This window comes from Topomyia yanbarensis, chromosome 3 (genome assembly GCF_030247195.1).
Source record: "Topomyia yanbarensis strain Yona2022 chromosome 3, ASM3024719v1, whole genome shotgun sequence".
In the NCBI taxonomy this organism is placed as follows: Eukaryota; Metazoa; Arthropoda; class Insecta; order Diptera; family Culicidae; genus Topomyia; species Topomyia yanbarensis.
Genome location: NC_080672.1, coordinates 373,067,351 through 373,079,725, shown reverse-complemented (window position 1 = coordinate 373,079,725; position 12,375 = coordinate 373,067,351). Strand labels below are relative to the sequence as shown.

At 45.9% G+C, this 12,375-nt stretch overlaps 1 protein-coding gene across 8 annotated transcripts in view; it reads right to left on the bottom strand.

Annotated features, from left to right (window-relative positions):
* Window positions 1–12,375, bottom strand: part of LOC131692520 (high affinity cAMP-specific and IBMX-insensitive 3',5'-cyclic phosphodiesterase 8) — a 591,531-nt gene that overhangs the window by 340,854 nt on the left and 238,302 nt on the right. The window contains exon 1 of one of the 8 annotated variants that reach the window (XM_058979623.1): window positions 11,273–11,799. The exons of 5 other annotated variants lie outside the window; for them this stretch is intronic. The gene's annotated coding sequence lies outside the window, so the exon portion shown is untranslated. Of the gene's footprint in view, window positions 1–11,272; window positions 11,800–12,375 lie in introns of those variants that run through there. 2 more of the 8 variants (XM_058979624.1, XM_058979626.1) reach the window with 2 other exon arrangements.

Here is a 12,375-nt window from a genome sequence, read left to right as displayed (position 1 = left end):
CGATGATAAGGTCGTCAAACGGTGGGATAACAAAATTCTCACAAGTTTCCTATCTCATGCCTCCACGTGAGTCCAAGTCTATTGATATCATTTGGTCCTTAGACCGGAGACGACTGGGTGCTATCAGCCTTCTGCCGTTAGTAGCAGAATGAGAGAGTGCCAACAGATCTAGTCAAGAAAACATTGCCGTAAAAATGAACAGTTGATCGTAAATTAGCCCCAATAAGACTTTAATCTGACTAGTATCGATGATCACGGGTCAATACGTATTGATAATTCGCCGCGAATGGGTCATTCTGGCCGAATGGGTCATTCTGGCCGAATGGGTCATTCTGGCCGAATGGGTCATTCTGGCCGAATGGGTCATTCTGGCCGAATGGGTCATTCTGGCAGTATGGGTCATTCTGGCCGAATGGGTCATTCTGGCCGAATGGGTCATTCTGGCCGAATGGGCCATTCTGGCCGAATGGGTCATTCTGGCCGAATGGGTCATTCTGGCCGAATGGGTCATTCTGGCCGAATGGGTCATTCTGGCCGAATGGGTCATTCTGGCCGAATGGGTAATTCTGGCCGAATGGGTCATTCTGGCCGAATGGGTCATTCTGGCCGAATGGGTCATTCTGGCCGAATGGGTCATTCTGGCCGAATGGGTCATTCTGGCCGAATGGGTCATTCTGGCCGAATGGGTCATTCTGGCCGAATGGGTCATTCTGGCCGAATGGGTCATTCTGGCCGAATGGGTCATTCTGGCCGAATGGGTCATTCTGGCCGAATGGGTCATTCTGGCCGAATGGGTCATTCTGGCCGAATGGGTCATTCTGGCCGAATGGGTCATTCTGGCCGAATGGGTCATTCTGGCCGAATGGGTCATTCTGGCCGAATGGGTCATTCTGGCCGAATGGGTCATTCTGGCCGAATGGGTCATTCTGGCCGAATGGGTCATTCTGGCCGAATGGGTCATTCTGGCCGAATGGGTCATTCTGGCAGTATGGGTCATTCTGGCAGTATGGGTCATTCTGGCCGAATGGGTCATTCTGGCCGAATGGGTCATTCTGGCCGAATGGGTCATTCTGGCAGTATGGGTCATTCTGGCTGAATGGGCCATTCTGGCCGAATGGGCCATTCTGGCCGAATGGGTCATTCTGGCCGAATGGGTCATTCTGGCCGAATGGGTCATTCTGGCCGAATGGGTCATTCTGGCCGAATGGGTCATTCTGGCCGAATGGGTCATTCTGGCCGAATGGGTCATTCTGGCCGAATGGGTCATTCTGGCCGAATGGGTCATTCTGGCCGAATGGGTCATTCTGGCCGAATGGGTCATTCTGGCCGAATGGGTCATTCTGGCCGAATGGGTCATTCTGGCCGAATGGGCCATTCTGGCCGAATGGGCCATTCTGGCCGAATGGGCCATTCTGGCCGAATGGGTCATTCTGGCCGAATGGGTCATTCTGGCCGAATGGGTCATTCTGGCCGAATGGGTCATTCTGGCCGAATGGGTCATTCTGGCCGAATGGGTCATTCTGGCCGAATGGGTCATTCTGGCCGAATGGGTCATTCTGGCCGAATGGGTCATTCTGGCCGAATGGGTCATTCTGGCCGAATGGGTCATTCTGGCCGAATGGGTCATTCTGGCCGAATGGGTCATTCTGGCCGAATGGGTCATTCTGGCCGAATGGGTCATTCTGGCCGAATGGGTCATTCTGGCCGAATGGGTCATTCTGGCCGAATGGGTCATTCTGGCCGAATGGGTCATTCTGGCCGAATGGGTCATTCTGGCCGAATGGGTCATTCTGGCCGAATGGGTCATTCTGGCCGAATGGGTCATTCTGGCCGAATGGGTCATTCTGGCCGAATGGGTCATTCTGGCCGAATGGGTCATTCTGGCCGAATGGGTCATTCTGGCCGAATGGGTCATTCTGGCCGAATGGGTCATTCTGGCCGAATGGGTCATTCTGGCCGAATGGGTCATTCTGGCCGAATGGGTCATTCTGGCCGAATGGGTCATTCTGGCAGTATGGGTCATTCTGGCCGAATGGGTCATTCTGGCAGTATGGGTCATTCTGGCCGAATGGGCCATTCTGGCCGAATGGGTCATTCTGGCCGAATGGGTCATTCTGGCCGAATGGGTCATTCTGGCCGAATGGGTCATTCTGGCCGAATGGGTCATTCTGGCCGAATGGGTCATTCTGGCCGAATGGGTCATTCTGGCCGAATGGGTCATTCTGACCGAATGGGTCATTCTGGCCGAATGGGTCATTCTGGCCGAATGGGTCATTCTGGCCGAATGGGTCATTCTGGCCGAATGGGTCATTCTGGCCGAATGGGTCATTCTGGCCGAATGGGTCATTCTGGCCGAATGGGTCATTCTGGCCGAATGGGTCATTCTGGCCGAATGGGTCATTCTGGCCGAATGGGTCATTCTGGCCGAATGGGTCATTCTGGCCGAATGGGTCATTCTGGCCGAATGGGTCATTCTGGCCGAATGGGTCATTCTGGCCGAATGGGTCATTCTGGCCGAATGGGTCATTCTGGCCGAATGGGTCATTCTGGCCGAATGGGTCATTCTGGCAGTATGGGTCATTCTGGCCGAATGGGTCATTCTGGCAGTATGGGCCATTCTGGCCGAATGGGCCATTCTGGCCGAATGGGCCATTCTGGCCGAATGGGTCATTCTGGCCGAATGGGTCATTCTGGCCGAATGGGTCATTCTGGCTGAATGGGTCATTCTGGCCGAATGGGTCATTCTGGCCGAATGGGTCATTCTGGACGAATGGGTCATTCTGGCCGAATGGGTCATTCTGGCCGAATGGGTCATTCTGGCCGAATGGGTCATTCTGGCCGAATGGGTCATTCTGGCCGAATGGGTCATTCTGGCCGAATGGGTCATTCTGGCCGAATGGGTCATTCTGGCCGAATGGGTCATTCTGGCCGAATGGGTCATTCTGGCCGAATGGGTCATTCTGGCCGAATGGGTCATTCTGGCCGAATGGGTCATTCTGGCCGAATGGGTCATTCTGGCCGAATGGGTCATTCTGGCCGAATGGGTCATTCTGGCCGAATGGGTCATTCTGGCCGAATGGGTCATTCTGGCCGAATGGGTCATTCTGGCCGAATGGGTCATTCTGGCCGAATGGGTCATTCTGGCCGAATGGGTCATTCTGGCCGAATGGGTCATTCTGGCCGAATGGGTCATTCTGGCCGAATGGGTCATTCTGGCCGAATGGATCATTCTGGCCGAATGGGTCATTCTGACCGAATGGGTCATTCTGGCCGAATGGGTCATTCTGGCCGAATGGGTCATTCTGGCCGAATGGGTCATTCTGGCAGTATGGGTCATTCTGGCCGAATGGGTCATTCTGGCCGAATGGGTCATTCTGGCCGAATGGGTCATTCTGGCCGAATGGGTCATTCTGACCGAATGGGTCATTCTGGCCGAATGGGTCATTCTGGCCGAATGGGTCATTCTGGCCGAATGGGTCATTCTGGCCGAATGGGTCATTCTGGCCGAATGGGTCATTCTGGCCGAATGGGTCATTCTGGCCGAATGGGTCATTCTGGCCGAATGGGTCATTCTGGCCGAATGGGTCATTCTGGCCGAATGGGTCATTCTGGCCGAATGGGTCATTCTGGCCGAATGGGTCATTCTGGCCGAATGGGTCATTCTGGCCGAATGGGTCATTCTGGCCGAATGGGTCATTCTGGCCGAATGGGTCATTCTGGCCGAATGGGTCATTCTGGCCGAATGGGTCATTCTGGCCGAATGGGTCATTCTGGCCGAATGGGTCATTCTGGCCGAATGGGTCATTCTGGCCGAATGGGTCATTCTGGCCGAATGGGTCATTCTGGCCGAATGGGTCATTCTGGCCGAATGGGTCATTCTGGCCGAATGGGTCATTCTGGCCGAATGGGTCATTCTGGCCGAATGGGTCATTCTGGCCGAATGGGTCATTCTGGCCGAATGGGTCATTCTGGCCGAATGGGTCATTCTGGCCGAATGGGTCATTCTGGCCGAATGGGTCATTCTGGCCGAATGGGTCATTCTGGCCGAATGGGTCATTCTAGCCGAATGGGTCATTCTGGCCGAATGGGTCATTCTGGCCGAATGGGTCATTCTGGCCGAATGGGTCATTCTGGCCGAATGGGTCATTCTGGCCGAATGGGTCATTCTGGCCGAATGGGTCATTCTGGCCGAATGGGTCATTCTGGCCGAATGGGTCATTCTGGCCGAATGGGTCATTCTGCCCGAATGGGTCATTCTGGCCGAATGGGTCATTCTGGCCGAATGGGTCATTCTGGCCGAATGGGTCATTCTTTCCGAATGGGTAATTCTGGCCGAATGAATGGGTCATTCTGGCCGAATGGTTCATTCTTTCCGAATGGGTCATTCTGGCCGAATGAATGGGTCATTCTGGCCGAATGGGTCATTCTGGCCGAATGGGTCATTCTGGCCGAATGGGTCATTCTGGCCGAATGGGTCATTCTGGCCGAATGGGTCATTCTGGCCGAATGGGTCATTCTGGCCGAATGGGTCATTCTGGCCGAATGGATCATTCTGGCCGAATGGGTCATTCTGGCCGAATGGGTCATTCTGGCCGAATGGGTCATTCTGGCCGAATGGGTCATTCTGGCCGAATGGGTCATTCTGGCCGAATGGGTCATTCTGGCCGAATGGGTCATTCTGGCCGAATGGGTCATTCTGGCCGAATGGGTCATTCTGGCCGAATGGGTCATTCTGGCCGAATGGGTCATTCTGGCCGAATGGGTCATTCTGGCCGAATGGGTCATTCTGGCCGAATGGGTCATTCTGGCCGAATGGGTCATTCTGGCCGAATGAGTCATTCTGGCCGATTGAGTCATTCTGGCCGAATGGGTCATTCTGGCCGAATGGGTCATTCTGGCCGAATGGGTCATTCTGGCCGAATGGGTCATTCTGGCCGAATGGGTCATTCTGGCCGAATGGGTCATTCTGGCCGAATGGGTCATTCTGGCCGAATGGGTCATTCTGGCCGAATGGGTCATTCTGGCCGAATGGGTCATTCTGGCCGAATACCGTCTGGTCATATGTAGATTGGTCGAGTGCCTTTTGGCCGAATGACTCATTTTGCGGAAGATTATTGGGCCTTCTAGTTTTGATCCATGATTTAAGGAAGAAAATCCACAACAAAATTTTTGAGTCACCCTAATGAGAAAAAACGGATTTTAGCCTTTCTCATATAGAAAGGTTACGTAATCATTCTGAAAAACTTCAACCCAATCCTGGCTCGGAGAGCCGAGTGTCATATCCCATTCGGCTCAGTTCGTCGAGATCGGAAAGTCTGTATGTGTGTGTGCGTATGAGTCAAAAATGTCACTCATTTCTTTCACAGCTGGCTCGACCGATTTTTTCAAACTCAAATGAAAGATACAACCTTCCCATCGGCTGCTATTGAATTTTGTGTCGATCTGAATTCCGGCTCCAGAGTTACGGTTTTAGGAATGTGACCACACAGAAATTTCCTATATAAACTTCTACCACTATGATATCAAAATGATGCAAAACTGCAAAATAAAATTATTGATATTTGATGTAATCTCAAAGAAATTGACAATAATTAACTTTTTTTTATTTTTGTGTTATAGAAAGGTTATCACTCTGAAAAACGTCAACCTAATTTTCGACTGACATAGGGTTTTTGTAGTTCAACAGGGGCATACGGGGTGTACGGAGAGTGGTTCCTCCTTTCTCTGATAACCTCCACCAATTTAAACCCCTCTTAGATCACCCCTTATTACACCCCCCTCAGACCACCACTATATCACAAGGTATGCCAAATTAAGCTGGCGAGTGGTTCGTTCCTGAGTTTTTCACCCTCCTTACATACCCACCCTCGCATGTCAAAATTAGTTAGCAAGAAGACAACATTGAGCTAATGCTGATTAGGCTAACTAAGTATGGTTTTTTTTGTTTTTAACGAAGTGATGTCTGAGTCAGTTTTGCGTAGGGCCAAACCGCGAAGGTAGGTTGATTTCCACCAACTTTGTTATCAAGCGAAATAACGGTTAGGATTAGAGATATTTGGAAGAATTTTGATAAATAATATGAGACATCTTTTGGCTAGAAAATTTTAGTTCCATATTTCACCGCTTAGAAGGCGCCGCCACTAAATTTTTAACTGAGTAAGATAGAAATGAGAAGTCTTCTACAAAGTTTTATAATAGAGATTTCTCAGTAATTTATCTGAACATGCCAATATTCCATCTCGCTTCTTTAAAAAGTTAATGGTGGCGTCCTCTATCTAATGATATATGCTAGCTTTAGCTTTTTTAGCTTGTGCGACCACCCCTGGCTGCTACTCCGTTATCGATCGGGACTAGCTGAAGTTGCACAAGGAATCAGTAGATAATTATGCTTTGGATTAGCGAAACATCTTTCAATGTGCAACTCCTGGTAATCCTAAAGTGTTTCTGATCAATACCGCCGCCAGCCAGGCCCGAACGTAGATCGCGGAAGGAAAGGGAAGGAATTGTTAGTCCGATACTTGCTTTTGCTAGAGCCCTTATATACTACTGCACACTCCACAAGTATCATGGGAGGAGGATATGTTTGTTAGTAGAGTATAGAAGTTGGATATACTTCTTCTTTACCGACGCCAGAGAGGTGATTCCACTACCTGGACTAGATATCGATCTACCAATTTCATGGACCGGGGACCAACGGCTTTACTTCCCTTCCGAAGGAAGACGTGACCACAGATTTTTTCACCTCAGAAAAATCTCAACGACCTCGGCTGGAATTGAACCCAGGCCAACTGGAATGAGTGGCGGTCACGCTTACCACCGGCGCTGGTGAATATAGTTGATATATGGAACTAAAAAGTTTCTACCCAAAAGATGACTCATATTATGTACTAAAATTCCTCTGAACATACTGTTTGATCAAAACAGATTTTTCGTTTTTCTTGACCCTAACAGTCTAAGGGAAAAATAAATTTGGCACCCTATGTGCGCTAGAATAAAGATGGGTGGGTAATGTCAAAGACATAACTGCATTGAAGTAGAATACACTTAAGATTTTACCTTCTAACATAGGCCGTAAATTGTCATCGGAATCTCCAAGTAAGTCATTTGGGATTTTTTTTTAATTCGGGAAAAAATATCGCGTTTCTGGAATATGCAAGCACCGTAAAACTATGAACATTTTGACCAGAATGATATTTTCAAGGACTTTACCTACTTTAATAGTACTATAATTTACCTACAACAAATAAAGCATAAAGCGAAAGTTCAACCTACTTTATTTTTTTCGTGAATATCAGAAATTTAGTGGTAACATACCCTGATACCACTTATGTGATTAAACCGAAATTATTTCAATCAAATAAAAGACAATGCTTTGTAAGGTTCATCACACTTTCTTAATTCTTTTGGATTTCTGCAATATTAAAAATGGTTGAATCGTAATCTCGTTGTGAAATCGCAGAAAATTTGGATTGACAATTTGTAAAAAGTTGAAGGGTTGTGTGCAGGACACGACCACGTTGACATTCAAATTGTAGGTTTTTTCGGAGCGTGCAATATAATTCGCGAGTGAATTTTAATCCATCAAAACTATCGACTCATTTCAAGGCTGGAGAAATATATAGGCTACAGTAAAAACATGCTACGTCACGTTAGCTTGCACTCCTTCATATATGAATGTTACAATTAGCTATAAACAAAATTCTCAACCCAAGTGCCCAGCTTTTTATGTGCCATAATAGGGATCAAAATCGTCCTGTTCGTAATATGTTATCATCCCCTATTTTGACAGTAGTCGTTTACGTCATCCGCCCAGTAAGAGGAAGTCATACTACGTGAGTCCAATGCGTTGTACGTTTGTTCAACAAGCAGCCTTGTCTGATAAAATACTAATGTTTGCAAACCTATGATAACAATAAAAACCAATTAGTGCTTTCTCTTGGTCAGATGGAATTACTTTTGGGTTAATTGCCAAGAATCGCTATAGATTAGCTTCGCATTTTTTGAAAACAAATTTCGAACTGAAATTGCTCTAATATAACTCAATCTCCTCGCACACCAAAATCGCCAAATAGCAACTGCCTTTCAGTAGGTGCAAACCCAGTTCAGTTCGCCCGTGCTTTAGAAATACCAACAATTATGGGAAGCATTTGTGATAAAAATCGCATCATATATATCCGAAATATGAAACGTATTTGTCAATAGGCTCATTACACTATGAACTGTGTGCGGTTTAATAGCACCACTATCAAAAATTCATAGCGTCTACCGATGATTGTGCCGTCCGAACAATACAGCCAACTTGTTGCTCGTTTGGCATGTGAGCATCGACTGATATCCCAGCTAGTATTTCTAGTTTTATAGCACACTAAAACTACGTTCTCAGTTTTAAGAAGGGCTTCAAGAGTGCCATAAAATCTCAATTGTTACTAGGGATAAAACGAACTCGCGGAACCTTTATGAATAACCTTCCCGTATGTGATGAAGCGCTTAGGTGCTCCCTTTTGAAAGCTCTACCTAAAATAGGCTTGCAACATTTCCTATTCTCCTAGTGTTTTCAAAAGATTTTCTGAAATTCTGTACTTGTACTATTTATAGTAGTTGAACATTTTGCGAAATTGAATACTTAACACGTATTTCCGATCAAATAGTGCAAAAATATTGCGATTTGATTCTGTACAACGAAAGTTATTCAAATTTAAAGACTGGGAAAATACTTCAACAAATAATTTTGAAACTGGACTTCAGTATTGAAACATTAGAATGATTCTAATTCAAAAGTTGGTCATGCAAAGGGTATTAAAATTCATTTATGGTAGAAAAAATTATTTTTTTCGGTTCCGACAGCATAAGTCATTGAATTGACTTTACGCTTGTCCGGACATGCCGCAGACTCAGGTGATTCGCATTTAATGCCAGAAGATCCTGACTCCTGCGTTGCAGAAGACAAAGAGTTAAGTAGCCGGGAAACTCTAAGCTTGTTCATCGACCCTACTCCACGCTTTTCTAAACTTTCTTACTTCAAATCCTTGCTCTTCCTTGAGTACTGTGGCTCTTAATATTTGAAAAAATACTTCACCTTCCAGTCCCTTGCTAATTATATGTCGTTACAATATAATAAAAAAAAGAAAAAAATAATTCTAAACTAAATTTACTAATGAAAACACAAAAAAATATTAAAAGAGAATAATCATCCACGTGAATTTTAACATAACCGATTGATGGTACAGATTTTATTGGAGAACGGCGAGATGCATTTTGAACAGGAAATTACAGAACGTCGCACCTATAATCATCTAGTAAAAAAAGTGAAATATCAAAAAACTTCAAACCTTTAACTGATTGTTACTACGTTTTAATTGCGGACAGGTTCTACTGTACCGAATTCGTCGGTTATTTTCGGCAAATTGGTTACTGAAAAAAAGATATGACCACTGAGAGATGAATTCTCGACAAACATATGATTACGGTTTAAAAGCCAACTGTCAAAATTCACTTCGAATTAAAATTCCGGACAAACGGTCACTCGCCAATCACAGATGTTGGTAGTAAACAAAAGAGAAATGTTTTCTCTAGCATTTAGTACTGTGAACTGTGTTTGGGCAGTAACGGTTTGTCCGGAATTTCCCTTTAAACAGAATTTTGACAGTTGGCTTTTAAGCCGTACTGATATGTTTGTAGAGAATTGGTATTTTAAAGCGAATCTACGTGGACGGCCACAGCGTAGTTGGTAAATCGATTGCCTTGTACGCTGCTCATCTGGGTTTGATTCCCAACCCCGCATATAGAGTTAGAGATTTTTCCAAAATAGATTTCACTAACCGGCGAATGACCCTAAAGTTAAAACCTCTAAAATTAAAATAAAAAAAGAAAGCGAATCAGTTGTAAACATTGAAAAGAAAAACCAGAGCTAGGCAGGATCATATGGACACGGTCGACGTCGGCGGCAAAACATGACAATTAGTTAAGCTCTCACCGACCATGCGACTGGACTCTGGTGGAATGCACGACTCATAGCGAAGCAAAAGATTCGTCCTAATTCCTTCCAATCATGCCTATATGAGCCGGCCTAGCTTTTGTTTCCCGTTCAGTTTATAACTGATTCCCTTTACAATATCTATCCGTCTTTCAGTAAGAATGACATTACCATATTACCGGGTCACATAGCTTTTTACTCTTTATCATTTAGCTTGAATATTGATACCATAATTACTTCAACATTTTTCCTTCTTTTGAGCATGAGCAGTTCTTTAAAAATGGTTATGTTCATCTCATATACCCAAAATGTTCGTCGTATACATTTAAAATGTTTGCTACAGCCATGATGCACTGGGCCATCACTAGATCTAGAAAATATTGATGGGGTGATGTAGTAGAAGAATCAAGTTTCAAAACAGGCCTTACTGTTCTAAATCGTGATTCAGTTGCTTACTTTACCACTCATTCATTTGATTCAGAGCAGTCATTTGCTTATTTTTTCATCCAATTTCCATTTCATTTGCAAAATATATGCCTTTCCAAACTGGCTCTTAGTTGTATTTTTTGAGATTGGAACTGTAGATTACGTCGTTCACTTTTGAACATAAATGTAAAAGAGAAGCCTCAATCGGTCTACATACAACTAACGAATGCTCTGGCCACTAAAAATAGTTCCGATAACCTATTCTGAGTTAGAAGACTCTTATTCACCAATACAGGTACAATCACACTTTACTGAGAAACAAAGCAACATCCGGACCAGCCCAAACCATCTAGCATCAAGCAGAAAATGATGTCCTACTATCAGCGATCGGGGCCACTGGCAAATCACATACATCACAGTACAGGCAGTTACTTAATGCGCTCAATACCCCACCCCCCCTACCTCACACCGTCACTTTGTCTACGAATCCTGGTCGTAATCTGTAACCAAAACAAACTCATGTCACTGTCTTCACCAGTTCACCGATTCACGTGTTCCCCCGTTCGGTTGCGATTTGCGCGGCTAGCCACAAAGAAGACTACCCGCTGGTGGGTGCAACTACTTGCGAACCACGAAACACGGATGGGGGTCTTTATCGCCTTGTTACCGTGGCCGCAAACATTGTCGACAAACACGATGATCCGCCGAAGCTGGGGACAAATCTCTTTTGTCACTTTTTGCGTGATTTTTTCCTATCTAACCGATACGGCGACCGCCAAACCACCTGTGCCGACTAGTCGCACCCGACCATGACAGACCACAACAACAACAAAAAACTCGAAAACTAATCCATATTAGTGCATGATCCAGTACCATACTGCGAACGATAAGCCTTTCGTCGACAAGCGATTTGCGCCTTCTCACGGCACGGTCCAATACCAAAAAAGCATTGGAAATCCTTCAGCAAACAACCATAACCGAAACACGCGTTTTTTTTCGCTTTCGCTGCTAGCTGTCAACGCGAGCGATTGATCCCACGGCGAATTCCACAGTTCACATGCAGTGACAACGGCGGCAGCAAGCCTAAACCGACTCCGAATTAGGGTCGACACTCCTAATCTAATCGCGTCACATACGATGCTAGATGCGATAAATTGCAACCGCGAAATGGCACCAAACAACTCACAAACGGCACACACGAAAAAAAAGAACACTAAATAAACTCCGCACGTCGCGATTATGACGACGATGACGATGGCGACGGCGACGCACGACTACTAACTGGCGACGACGACGACGACGAAGACACGACGATCCAATCCACCATACGGCCAACGTCGAACTAGTTATTATTATGATTGTTTCGTTCAAGAACGAAAAAATCGCGTTTAAAATATGACCTCCCCAAGACCGACCACCCTTCGACTATCAGCCTACCGTCAGTCAGACAGTCAGTCGGACCAGTCAGCCAGTCAGTTTGGGTTCGGCTATGGGTGCAAGCCTATACCACTGCCAGCCACCACCTGACTCCTACCAAGCCTACCCAACAAGGCACAGTTCGGAATTGCTCTAGTATGGACACTTGTTACTACCACTTTGGCCTACTGCTGCTGCTGCTGCTGCTACTTCAATCCAACACACCGATTGCTGCTCTACGTACCCTACCACTACCGAGACTAGTGTATTTAGTGCTGATTGGACAGCACTACCAACAACAAGAATAATAATAATAACAACAACGTAAGCAGCTGGTATTATTATTCGTTCGGATTGTGGTTCATACGTTGCCGTTAGTGGCATCGGGCCGATCGGCAGTAGTCAGCAGTCAGCAGTACCCGACCCGCTTATCATCACATGTCGCATTCGCACGATCACTCGTGCGTTTGGTGTTTACCGAGCCGGCATAGAAAAAAAAACTAGCGGCAAACGCTGCGTCGGACACTGTTTCAAAAGAATAGAAAGTAAATCGTTCATTG